This window comes from Chiloscyllium plagiosum, chromosome 15 (assembly GCF_004010195.1).
Source record: "Chiloscyllium plagiosum isolate BGI_BamShark_2017 chromosome 15, ASM401019v2, whole genome shotgun sequence".
Taxonomy (NCBI): Eukaryota; Metazoa; Chordata; class Chondrichthyes; order Orectolobiformes; family Hemiscylliidae; genus Chiloscyllium; species Chiloscyllium plagiosum.
Genome location: NC_057724.1, coordinates 77,117,460 through 77,126,905, shown reverse-complemented (window position 1 = coordinate 77,126,905; position 9,446 = coordinate 77,117,460).

Here is a 9,446-nt window from a genome sequence, read left to right as displayed (position 1 = left end):
CCTTGTTGAATGCCTTACTGAAGTCCATATAGATCACATCTACTGCTCTGCCCTCATCAAACATCTTTGTTACTTCTTCAAAAAACTCAATCAAGTTTGTGAGACATGATTTCCCACGCACAAAGCCATGTTGGCTATCCCTAATCAGTTCTTGCCTTTCCAAATACATGTACATCCTGTCCCTCACGATTCCCTCTAACAATTTGCCCACCACTGAGGTCAGGCTCACCGGTCTATAGTTCCCTGGCTTCTCTTTACCGCCCTTCTTAAACAGTGGTACCACGTTTGCCAACCTCCAGTCTTCCGGCATCTTACCTGTGAGTATCGATGATACAAATATCTCAGCAAGTGGCCCAGCAATCACTTCTCTAGCTTCCCACAGAGTTCTTAGGTACACCGGATTTATCCACTTCTAACCGCTTCAAGACATCCAGCACTTCCTCCTCTGTAATCTGGACATTTTGCAAGATGTCACCATCTATTTCCCTACAGTCTATATCTTCCATATCCTTTTCCACAGTAAATACTGACGCAAAATATTCATTTAGTATCTCCCCCATTTTCTGCGGCTCCACACAAAGACCGTCTTGCTGATCTTTTAGGGGCCCTATTCTCTCTCTCTAGTTACCCTTTTGTCCTTAATATATTTGTAAAAACCCTTTGGATTCTCCTTAATTCTATTTGCCAAAGCTATCTCATGTCCCTGTCTTGCCCTCCTGATTTCCCTCTTAAGTATACTCCTACTTTCTTTTTACTCTTCTAAGGATTTACTCGATCTATCCTGTCTATACCTGACAAATGCTTCCTTCTCTTTCTTAACCAAACCTTCAATTTCTTTAGTCATCGAGCATTCCATATACTTACCAGCCTTCCATTTAACCCTGACAGGAATATACTTTCTCTGGATTCTTGTTAACTCATTTCTGAAGGCTTCCCATTTTCCAGCCGTCCCTTTACCTGCGAACATCTGCCTCCAATCAGTCTTGTACCCTATTCTTCTCCTCGACAGCATTCTCATTTTCCTCAGTGAAAACTGATGAGAAATGTTTGTTTAGCACCTCTCTGATCTCCACAGGGTCCACACACAACTTCCCACTTCTGTCTTTGACTGGCCCTCTTCCTACCCTAGTCATCCCTTTATTCCTCACATACCTATAGAAAGCTTTAGGGTTCTCCTTTATTCTATTTGCTAAAGACTGCTCGTGTCCTCTCTTTGCTCTTCTTAACTCTCTCTTCAAATCCTTCCTCGCTGATCTGTAACTCTCCATTGCCTCATCTGAACCATGTTGTCTCATCAACACATAAGCTTCCTTCTTCTGCTTAACAAGAGATGAAATTTCTAGAGTAAACCATGGTTCCCTTACCATATCACTACCTCCCTGCCTGACAGGGACATACCTATCAAGGACACGCAATATCTGTTCCTTAAACCAGCTCCATATTTCCATTGTCTGCATCACCTGCATTTTGCGACCCCATTCTATGCATCCTAATTCTTGCCTAATCGCATTATAATTGTCCTTGCCCCATCGATAGCTCTTGACCTGTAGCATGTACCTATCCCTTTCCATCGCTAAACTAAACATAACTGAATTATGGTCACTCTCTCCAAAGTGCTTATCTACAACTAAATCAAACACTTGACCTGGTTCATTACCAAGCACCAGATCCAGTGTGGCCTCCCCTCCCTTCAGTCCAACTCGTCCATGCCGACCAGATACCCTAAATTATTCTAGTCCCACCTGCCAAACCCGGCGCTTTTCCTTCTAAACCCTTCCTATTCATATACCTATCCAGATGCCTTTTAAATGTTGTAGTTGTACTTACCTCCACGACTTCCTCTGGCAGCTCATTCCATACATGTACCAGTCTCTGTTGCCCCTTAGGTCTCTTTTATATCTTTCCCCTCTCACCCTAAACCTATGCCCTCTAGTTCTGAACTTCCCCACCCCAGGGAAAAGACTATGTTTATTCACCATATCCATGCCCCTCATGATTTTATAAACCTCTATAAGGTCACCCCTCTGCCTCCGACAATCCAGGGAAAACAGCCCCAGCCTACTTAACTTCTTGCTCCAGCTCAAACCCTCCAACCCTGGCAACATCTTTGTAAATCTTTTCTGAACCCTTTCAAGTTTCCCAACATCCTTCCAATAGGAAGGAGACCAGAATTGCACGCAATATTCCAACCTATAAATGATGAAATATAGTGGACCCAGCATCTATCCTTGTGTCACTCCACTGGTCACAGGCCTCCAGTCTGAAAAACAACCCTCCACCACCACCTTCTGTCTTCTACCTTTGAGCCAGTTCTGTATCAAAATGGATAGGTGGTATTTGCCTCTGTTTCTCTCTCCAGAGATGCTGCCAGACCTACTGAGTTCCTCCAGCAATATCTATTTTTCTTTCAGATCTGCAGCTCTTTGTTTTAAATTTAGGTTGATGATGTCTCCTGTACCCCCACCCTTGGATTAGCCAATGAACTCCTTTAATCATGTAGCCCCGGTTGTAATGCAAGGAAATGCAGCAATTTCTGTACAGCAAGCTTCAGTATTGTGATGCCTGGGGCTTTTTAGGCTGGTTGTGTAATGAATCATAGAATCGCTACAATGTGGAAGCAGGCTATTCAGCCCATCAATTTCACACCGACCATCTGAAAAACATCCCACCCCAGAGTTCTAAAGGAGATGGCTGAAGACATAGTGGAGGTGTTAGTGGTGATCTTTCAGGAATTGCTATTATCAGAGAGGGTCCCAGAGGACTGGAAAATCGTTAACATGACACCCCTGTTTAAAAAGGAAGGCAAAAGACAGAAAATTACAATCAGATTAGTCTAATCTCTGTAATGGGTAAGATCCTAGAATCCATTGTGAATGACGAGATTTCTAGTACATGGTAAAATAGAACAAAGTCAGTATGGTTTCATCAAGGGGAGGTCATGCCTGACAAATCTGCGAGAATTCTTTGAGGGAGTAATGAACAGGTTCGATCAAGGAAAGCGAATGGATGTTATCGACCTGGACTTCAAGCAGGCCGCACAGGAGGCTACTGAGTAAGATAAGGGCCCATGGTGTTAGAGGCAAGGTACTGGATGGATAGAAGTTTGGCTGTCTGGAAGAAAGCAGAGAGTTGGGATAAAAGACCTAAAGAGAGAGCTAATACGAGCAAGGAGGGGATATGTGTAGTTGTTGGCGGTTAGGATCAGGGAAAACCCTAAAGCTTTCTATAGGTGTATAAGGGATAAAATAATGACTAGAGTAAGATTAGGGCTAATCAAGGACAGTAGTGGGAAGTTGTGCGTGGAGTCAGAGGAGATAGGAGATGTGCTAAATGAATATTTTTCGTCAGTATTCACATTGGAAAAAGACAATGTTGTTTGAGGAGAATACCAAGAAATAGGCTGCTAGAGCAGATGGGATTGAGGTGCCTAAGGAGATATTAGCAATTCTGGAAAGTGTGAAAATAGATATATCCCCTGGGCCAGATGGGATTTATCTTGGATCCGCTGGGAAGCCAGGAAAGAAATTGCTGAGCCTTTGGCTTTGAATTTTATGTTGTCATTGTCTACAGGAATTGCACCAGAAGACTGGAGGATAGCAAATGTCGTTCCCTTGTTCAAGAAGGGGAGAAGAGACAACCCTGAAAATTATAGACCAGTGAGCCTTACTTCAGTTGTGAATAAAGTGTTGGAAATGATTATGGGAAATAGGATTTATAATCATATAAAAAGGAATAGGTTGCTTAGGGATAGTCAACACAGTTTTGTGAAACGTAGATTGTGCCTCACAAACCTCATTGAGTTCTTTCAGAAGGTGACCAAACAGGTGGATGAGAGTAAAGCAGTTGATGTGGTGTATATGGATTTCAATAAGGCGTTTATAAGGTTTCCCACAGTAGACTACTGCACAAAATACAGAGGCATGCGATTGAGGGTCATTTAGTGGTTTGGATCAGAAATTGGCTAGCTGAAAGAAGGCCAATTGGTGGTTGATGGGAAATGTTCATCCTGCAGTTCAGTTACTAGTGGGGTACTGTTTTGGAGCCATTGATAGAGTCATAGAGTCATAGAGATGTACAGCATGGAAACAGACCCTTCGGTCCAACAAGTCCATGCCGACCAGATATCCCAACCCAATCTAGTCCCACCTCCCAGCACTAGGCCCATACCCTTCAAACCCTTCCTATTCATATACCCATCCAAATGCCTCTTATACGTTGCAATTGTACCAGCCTCCACCACATCCTCTGGCAGCTCATTCCATTCACGTACCACCCTCTGCGTGAAAACGTTGTCCCTTAGGTCCCTTTTATATCTTTCCCCTTTAGTGGCCTAACCAATGTCCTGATGTTTGTCATTTTTATAAATGACCTGGATGAGGGCATAGAAGGATAGGTTAGCAAATGTGCGGATGACACTAAGGTTGGTAGAGTTGTGAATAGTGCTGAAGGATAGTGTAGGTTACAGAGGAACATAGATTAGCTGCAGAAATAGGTTGAGAGGTGGCAAATGGACTTTAATGGAGAAAATTGTGAGGTGATCCTCTTTGGAAGAAGTAACAGGAATGCAGAGTACTGGCTGAATGGTAATATTCTTGGTAGTGTAGATGAGCAGAGAGATCTTGGTGTCCATGTACATAGATCCCTGAAAATTGCCACCCAGGTTAATACGGCTCTTAAGAAGGCATACGGTGTGTTTGCTTTTATTAGTAGAAAAATCGAGTTTCAGAACCATGAGGTCACGCTGCTGCTGTACAAAACTCGGGTGTGGCCACACTTGGAGTATTGTGTACAGCTCTGGTCACTGCATTACATTGGATTAAATTGAATTGAATTGAATTGAATACAATGCAGTGACCAGAACTGCACACAACCTTTCAAGTGCGGCCACACCAGAGCTTTGTACAGCTGCAGCATGACATCATGGATCCAAAACTCAATCCTCTACTAATAAAAGCTAACAGGAATGATGTAGAAGCTTTGGAAGGGTTCAGAGGAGATTTACTAGGATGTTGCCTAGTGTGGAGGTAAGGTCTTATGAGGAAAGGCTGAGGGACTTGAAGCTGTTTTTGTTAGAGAGAAGGAAGTTGGGAGGTGATTTATTTGAGAGATATAAGATAATCAGAGGGTTAGATCTGGTGGACAGTGAGAGCCATTTTCCTCAGATGGTGATGGCTAGCACAAGGGGGCTTAGCTTTAAATTGAGAGGTGATAGATGTAATACAGATGTCAGAGGTAATTTCTTTACTCAGAGAATAGTAGGAGCATGGAATGCACTGCCTTCAACAGTTGCAGATTTGCCAACTTTGCAGGAATTTAAATGGTCATTGGATAGGCATATGGATGAGAATGGAATAGTGTCGGTAAGTTGGGCTTCAGATTGATTTGAGCTGAAAATGTGTTGCTGGAAAAGTGCAGCAGGTCAGGCAGCATCCAAGGAACAGGAGAATCGACGTTTCGGGCATAAGCCCTTCTTCCTTCCTGAAGAAGGGCTTATGCCCGAAACGTCGATTCTCCTGTTCCCTGGATGCTGCCTGACCTGCTGCGCTTTTCCAGCAACACATTTTCAGCTCTGATCTCCAGCATCTGCAGACCTCACTTTCTCCTTCAGATTGATTTCACAGGGTGGCGCAACATCGAGGGCCGAAGGGCCTGTACTGCGCTGGAATGTTCTATGTTCTATGTTCTAAAAGGGTTCTTCTCAGGATTGCAGTCAGGGGCAAGTGGTGTTCCGCAAGGCTCAGTGTTGGGGCCACAACTTTTCATTTTATACTTAATGATCTGGATGAAGGAACTGAGGGCATTCTGGCTATGTTTGCAGATAGGTAGAGGGACAGGTAGCGTTGTGGAGGTGGTGAAGCTGCAGGAAGATTTGGACAGGTTAGGAGAGTGGGCAAGGAAGTGGCAGAAGGAATATAGTGTGGGAAAGTGTGAGGTTGTGCACTTTGGTAGGAAGAATAGAGGCATGGACTATTTTCTAAAAGGGAAAAAATGAAGTGCAAAAAGACTTGAGAGTTCGAGTCCAGGATTCTTTCAGGGTAAACTTGCAGGTTGAATCAGTATTTAGTAAGACAAATGCAATGATGGCATTTATTTTGAGACGACTTGAATATAAAAGCAGGGATGTATTTCTGAGGCTCAATAAGGCTCTGGTCAGACCACATTTGAAGTATTGCATGCAGTTTTGGGCCTCATATCTCAGGAAGGATGTACTGGCCCTGGAGCATGTTCAGAGGAGGTTCATGAGAATGGTCCCTGGAATTAAATGCTTAACATATGAGGAATGTTTAAGGACTCTGGGTTTAACTTGATGGAGTTTAGAAGGATGAGGAGGGTTCTAATTGAAGCATGCAGAATACTGACTGGCCTGGACACAGTAGATATTGGGAAGGTGTTTCCATTGGTAGCAGAGACTAGGACCCGAGGGCACAGCCTTAGAGTAAAGGGAAGACCTTTGAAACAGAGATAAGGAGAAACATCTTCAGCCAGAGAGTGAGGAACCTATGGAATTCATTGTCACAGAAGGATATGGGCTAGGACCCGAGGGCACAGCCTTAGAGTAAAGGGAAGACCCTTTGAAACAGAGATAAGGAGAAACATCTTCAGCCAGAGAGTGAGGAACCTATGGAATTCATTGTCACAGAAGGATATGGAGGCCAGATCATTAAGTATATTTAAGACTGAGACAGGAAGGCTTTTCAGTATCAAGGGGATGAAAGGTTATGGGGAGAAAGCGGGAGAATGAGGTTGAGAAATGTATCAGCCATGATTGAATGATGGAGCAGACTCAATGGGCTGAATGGTCTAATTTCTGCTCCTATGTCTTATGGTCTTATGGTCTTGCTGTTGTACTCTATGCCCCTGTCAATAAAGTCGAGGACACAGTATGCTTTATTATTTGCTCTCTCTGTCTGTCCTGCCACCTTCAATAATCTGTGCCCCCAGCTCCCATCTTTAGTATTAACCCCACTATTTTATATTGTTTTTCAATTTCCTTCCCACCATAGTGCATTGCCTGACTGTTCTCTAACCTATTTACCCACTCCCTCCTGCCAATGTTGGTTTCGAGTTCCACATTGTCCTCCGCACAGTTTACAAGTCTTCCAAGTTTAATCTACGCAACTTGTGAATTCTGCCAACATTCTTAAATATAAAGAAATGTATTCTTCCACAATATTCAGTTTTCAAGAATTGGAAGGTTTGACTCCCATACACCTCTCTACAAACGTTTAGCAGAGTGGCCTGGATTTTGTGGTGATGAGGAAAGTGAAATTATAAGTGGGAGTTTTGCTAGTTGTTTCTCCTCTAAACTTTGCAGCAACTTCACTGGGTTATGAAACAGAGAACTGCTGATGCTGGAGATCTGAAATAAATAAGTACAGAGAATACTGGAGAATCTCAGTTAATGTACATCTGTAGACGTTGTATAAGATTGAGTACTTAAGTGCCTTTGACTGCTTCGGTTCAGGGGGAGCTGGGTACCTGCATGCATAAGTAGATTGATTCCAGAGATGAGGGGTTTGCCTGATGAAGAGAGACTGAGCAGTTTAGCCCAATACTCTTTGGAATGGATCTGAAAGAGTTAACTGTAGAGATTACATTACGCTCCACTCTCTGCGTTGCAAATTAGTACTGGATTTATGAGCATCTAAAAGTATTTTCCAAGATGTGTTCAAATTGGATGTTATGGAAAACTCAGTAAAAACACAGAGAACACAGACACATCCCTCCCTGATGCGCTCAATGCTTTCTATGCTCGGTTTGAGCAGAATGCTCACCTGCCCCGATAGCCCCAGACCCACCTGTTCCCTCGGTCACCACTGCAGATGTTAGATCGGTCTTCCTGGGAGGCAACCCAACGAAAGCAACAGGCCCCGGTCGAGCACTCAGATCCTGCATGGACCAACTGACAGAGATGTTCATCAACATCTTCGACTTCTCCCTCCAACAAGCTAAAGTCCCCATCTGCTTCAAGAAGACCACCATCATCCCCGTACCTGAGAAAACACATGCCATTTACCTTAACCAGTAGCTCTGACCTCAATAATCATGAAATGCTTCAAGAGGATAGTCAAGGCCGCCATCAACCCCAGTCTCCCAACCTGCCTCGATCCTCCACAATTTGCCTACTGACATATCAGGTCCACAGCGGATGCCATGTCTCTAGCTCTGCACTCTTCCCTGGAACATCTGGACAATAAGGAATCATATCATAAAATCTCTGCATAGAATTCCAACAGTGTGGAAACAGTCTCTTCAGCCCAACAAGTCCACACAGACCCTCCGAAGGATATCACATCCCCCTACATTTTACTCCTGACTAATGCCCCAAAACTACTCATCCCTGAGCACTATGGGCAATTTAGCATGGCCAAATCATTTAACCTGCACATCTTTGGATTGTGAGAGGAAACCCATGCAGACACAGGGAGAATGTGCAAACTCCACACAGACAGTCACCCGAGGGGGGATTTGAACCTGGGTCCCTGGTGCTGTGAGGCAGCAGTGCTAACCACTGTGCCACCATGCTGTAAGGAGACCTCTGTCAGATTCTGAAAATGTGTTGCTGGAAAAGCGCAGCAGGTCAGGCATCATCCAAGGAGCAGGAGAATCGACGTTTCGGGCATGAGCCCTTCTTCAGGCATCCTTCTTCCTGAAGAAGGGCTCATGCCCGAAATGTCGATTCTCCTGCTCCTTGGATGCTGCACTTTTCCAGCAACACATTTTCAGCTCTGATCTCCAGCATCTGCAGTCCTCACTTTCTCCTCTGTCAGACTCTGCTCATCGACTACAGGTCCATCTTCAACACCATTATCCCCTCCAGATTGGTCTCAAAACTCCGTGACCTTGGTCTCTGCCTCATTCTCTGCAACTGGATCTTTAGCTTCCTGCCCCACAGACTGCAATCAGTGAGGATAGGGAACTGCACTTCCTCCACAGTAACTCTCAACACTGGAGTCCCATCAAGGATGTGTTCCCAGCCCCCTACTGCACTCCCTGTACACCCATAACTATGTTGCCAAATTCTGAACAAACGCTATCTACAAGTTCCCTGACAACACCACTGTGGTAGGATGGATAACAGGTCCTAGCTCCCAGCCCTGCCGAGTTTTCACCATCCCTCCAGACCTCCCCCTCACTGAGGACGAACGATCAGTCCTCAGCAAAGGACTCACCTTCGTTCCCCTCCGCCCACGCATCAATGAATTTAATACACGCCTTGACGTTGAACACTTCTTCCGCCGCCTTCGAGCTTACTTTCACAATCAGGACTCTCGCCCACCTTCTGAGGACCCCTTCGACAGCCTCCAACACACTCCATCCACCTGGACACCCCGCGCTGGCCTAATACCTGCCCTCGACCTCTTCATTTCCAACTGCCACTGAGATATTAACCGCCTCAACCTGTCGACCCCCCTCCCCCACTCCAACCTCTCACCCTCACAACG